This window comes from Limulus polyphemus, unplaced genomic scaffold, assembly GCF_000517525.1.
Source record: "Limulus polyphemus unplaced genomic scaffold, Limulus_polyphemus-2.1.2 Scaffold5721, whole genome shotgun sequence".
NCBI classification, from domain to species: domain Eukaryota; kingdom Metazoa; phylum Arthropoda; class Merostomata; order Xiphosura; family Limulidae; genus Limulus; species Limulus polyphemus.
The window spans coordinates 37,323-42,084 of NW_013671331.1; the positions used below are offsets into that span (position 1 = coordinate 37,323).

At 31.6% G+C, this 4,762-nt stretch overlaps 1 protein-coding gene across 2 annotated transcripts in view; it reads right to left on the bottom strand.

Moving 5' to 3' along the window:
* LOC106472905 (nuclear hormone receptor FTZ-F1 beta-like) overlaps positions 1–4,762 on the bottom strand; it is a 39,879-nt gene that overhangs the window by 13,706 nt on the left and 21,411 nt on the right. The gene's annotated exons all lie outside the window — the stretch shown is intronic.

Below are 4,762 nucleotides of genomic sequence, written 5' to 3' on the forward strand. Positions count from 1 at the left end.
GAAGGTATTCAACACAATAATGTGTTCAGAACTGAAGATGCTTACTGTTGAAGGTATTCAACACAATAATGTGTTCAGAACTGAAGATGTTTACTGTTGAAGGTATTCAACACAATAATGTGTTCAGAACTGAAGATGTTTACTGTTGAAGGTATTCAACACAATAATGTGTTCAGAACTGAAGATGTTTACTGTTGAAGGTATTCAACACAATAATGTGTTCAGAACTGAAGATCTTTACTGTTGAAGGTATTCAACACAATAATGTGTTCAGAACTGAAGATGCTTACTGTTGAAAGTATTCAACACAATAATGTGTTCAGAACTGAAGATGTCTACAGTGTTTCATGAGTCAAAGGTATTCATAGTGACAATGTTTTCAGGTGCTGAAAGGTATTTAAAACTACATTATTAAGAAGTTCTAATTAAAAGTATGCTAACAACATAGATGAGAAATAAAAACGACTCCAAAATTAATTATTCCAATTCTATATAGCAAAATGACTAAATGAACATAATATTACAATAAAAACACATCCAGGACTGAAGGTGTCTACAATAATATTTTCTGCACTAAATATAATTAACAGTAACAATACATCCAGGACTGAAGGTGTCTACAATAATATTTTCTGAGCTAAAGATAACTACAATAACAACCCATCCAGGACTGAAGGTGTCTACAATAATATTTTCTGCACTAAATATAATTAACAGTAACAATACATCCAGGACTGAAGGTGTCTACAATAATATTTTCTGTGCTAAAGATAACTACAATAACAACACATCCAGGACTCAAGGTGTCTACAATAATATTTTTTGTGCTAAAGATAACTACAATAACAACACATCCAGGACTGAAGATGTCTACAATAATATTTTCTGTGCTAAAGATAACTACAATAACAACACATCCAGGACTGAAGGTGTCTACAATAGTATTTTCTGAGCTAAAGATAACTACAATAACAACACATGAGGATTGAAGGTGTCTACAATAATATTTTCTGAGCTAAAGATAATATTTTTTGTGCTAAAGATAACTACAATAACAACACATCCAGTACTGAAGGTGTCTACAATAATATTTTTCTGAGCTAAAGATAATATTTTTTGTGCTAAAGATAAATACAATAACAACACATCCAGGACTGAAGGTGTCTACAATAATATTTTCTGAGCTAAAGATAATATTTTTTGTGCTAAAGATAACTACAATAACAACACATCCAGGACTGAAGGTGTGTACAATAATATTTTTTGTGCTAAAGATAACTACAATAACAACACATCCAGGACTGAAGTTGTCTACAATAATATTTTTTTGTGTCAAAGATAACTACAATAACAACACATCCAGGACTGAAGGTGTCTACAATAATATTTTTTGTCATAAAGACAATAACAATATACATCCAGGACTGAAGGTGTCTAGAGTAATGTTTTCAGGTGCTAAGGGTAGTAAACAAAAATCATCCAATATATCTTATTCTAGTGTTAAATGTCCCCATAACATGACTTAACAATCAGTATTTGCAAGGAGCTAATTTTAGAGACAGAAATGAATAACAACATGATTTAATAATCAATGATTCTACAACACTAGTTTCAAGTGATAGAAGTGGATATGATAACTTTTATGCACGTAGATTACTGTCAAGATAGCACATCATTGCCTACACAGTATACCTAATACTACATGAAATACACACTACATTATAAAGTTCTTTTATATAGCATATGTATCAAATATTTCATGATAGTTTCAAAATATGGGAAGCTCAATAAAAACAATCTGTACATTTCTTTTAAGAATATCAGAATGTCATCAATATAATATTCAGTACACCACAGAGAATAGAGCTAACTGAATAAGTTGAAGTTGAAAAATATGCCAATGACAAATAACTACTGTGATTTGTTTTTATAAATTCAAAACAAGTTTTTCAGCTTCTATGTTACAGTACATTGCCTTTGCAGACTACCAATTAAGTGTTTGTTTAAAAAAAAAATTGTTTTGCATACAATACTCCTTTAGATCAACCTCGCAAGAATGTTTCCACTTTTAAACAATGAAGGAAGACATCGTGTTTAAAGGATTCTGGCATATCAATGAGTATTAACTTAAGTAATATGAAACTTGAAAGACGTGTTTTTTAAGTGTTCCTTGCCAATGTCCTTTCCACGTGGGAAGGTAGGCATAATATCAGCAACCTCCTGCCTCTATATAACAGCATGATAATGTGCGTTGCCCACTTTACGTCATCTCATTGGTGATTCAAACTCGGTACAAAGAAATCTAGCCAAGGTTAGTAAAAAAAACTTGTGCATGTGGTGCATTTAAAATGCTGGCCACAAGTCTAACTAGAACCCATTGTAGAACCTCACTCACTGGTAATTCAAGCTCGATACAAAGAAATCCAAGCAAGGTCAAAAACAGTTTATCAGACAGTGTATTTAAACGGCTTGATACAGGTGAAAGCTCAACATTTACAAATATATAGACTAGAGTACCACACTATTTCAGAACATTGAAAACAGCATTAAAATAAATTATACAGCCACAGTGTTATGCAAAATCTGATATTTTTCAGATTTATACAGTATACTTTGAAATTTCCTAGCATCTAAACAGCAGTTCAGTAAAAAGAAAAAATTACTCAGATGTGTATGAAATATAATCAGAACTTACTTGTATGCAAAAGAGAAAAATATCTTTAATCCTTTTTTTAATATTTAAGTTAAATATGTACTTCATCTTAGTCCAAATCAGATAAAAGTTGTTGGTAGTAAAAACACATTACAGTTTGGTAAAACTAATACTGTAAAAAGTACTTTGTGTAATACCTTTTCTTAGTTTTGAAGTGGCTTGTTTATGTATCAAACAATGATAATTACAGAAAGCCATTACAAGGATAAGGATGTGTTGTTAAGGAGTGAAGGTGTCTACAATGATGTTTTCTGCACTAAATATAATTAACAATAACAATACACATACAGTGTATACAAAGGAGCCAACTGCATGCATTACTACAAAAAAAAAGATCCAGATTTATATAACCAGTAAAAAAATTAACAGCTACAAAATGATTTAAGGACAACAAGGAAGCTGTTGGTCTATCTAGGCCATCCCATCCACAATATATATATATATATATATATTAAACTCAAAAGTAAAAATGAAACATTCAAAGCCAGCCCCTATCATTCAAACATTTCTCAAGCCTTTCCTCAAATTAATTGCATCTACCACATCTGAAGGCAACCATCCTGTTAGAAAAATATAGCTAAAGATGACTCCTACCCTGCCAACATTTATATTTGTGTCCCCTAGTCTTACGAGTCTTACAGTTAAATATGAAATAAAGATGATACATCAATACCATCAATCCCCTTAACAATCTTAAACACCTCAATCAGATTCCCTCCAACTTTTTTTTTCTCAAGAGAAAGCAGTTTTTAACTTGTCTTTGTATGGCAACCTTTCCATCCTGGTACCCTCCTCTGAACCCTTTCTAATAATTCAATGTCCATTCTAAGTTAAGGAGTCCAAGAATGAACACAGTACTCCAAATGTTGTCTAACCAATGACCTATACAATGACATTATAATCTCTTTACACTTGTATTCAATATTTCAGTAGATATATCTTAAAATTCTATTTGCCCTGCCCCTAACAGTAGCACATTCTTTGGATGGCTTAAGAGATTGAACAACTAGAAAACCAAGATTCTTTTCTTCTATGATATTCTTAAGGTTATTCCCATCAAAATTATACTCATAAATCAAATTGTGATATCCCACATGCATTATCTTGCATTTATTAAAATTATAACCCATCTGCCATTTATTCATCTAACTAAAGAAATAATAGAAATACTTTTAAAGAGCAACATCTTCCTCCTCACAGTCAGCAACACCCAAAAGTTTACTATCATCAGCAGATTTAAATAATTTATTGACCATTCCTTCATCTATGTCATTAATGCAAATCAAAGAACAAAGGTCCTAACACTGAGCCATGAGGTACCCCACTTGTAAAACAAATAATATGTACACAATCAATTTATAAACCTTCACCTACATATCTCAAGATATTTAGTTTTTATCCACAAATCTCAAAGTGGCAGCTCTTTGTTAAAATTATTAAATTAACCTATATTTCAAATGGGTTCACAGCTACAAAAAATGTACCACTATTCAAACTTTTAAGGAACAGTTGTCCATATTTTGCAGGTTATTTGTCACCATGACACCACCCCTTAACAGCAGTCAACCTAGGTGGAAAATAACTGTATTATGCATTTCATGTGCAATAGTTAGCAAAGAATCAACTCAAGAATCATCAGCAAATATTTACTGAAAGTTAAAACCAAAACAATGTATAATAGATGCTAAAGGTCTCACAGACAATGTATTGCTATTTTTGTTTTAGAAATATTAAATGTCTTAAAAACATTGCTATAAGATAATTATAGATAACTTTTCCATCTAACTTAATATTGTCCAAATTAATGGACTGTTACGACAGCGGAAGTCACATGATGCTGGTAACACGTGATGAGTTTCTAGAAGGATCATGAAGGCCCCAGTGCATTCTAGATGCCCTCTTTTTTAGTATATAAGCTGGAGATAGATTGAAAAGAAATAATTGAGATAATCGAGTCAAGCGAGCAGTAGGCACCGTAAGTAAAGTATGTGAATCACTGTGAATTATAGCGTGTGTTTATAAAAGTAGTTAAGTTTAAAGTGACAGTGG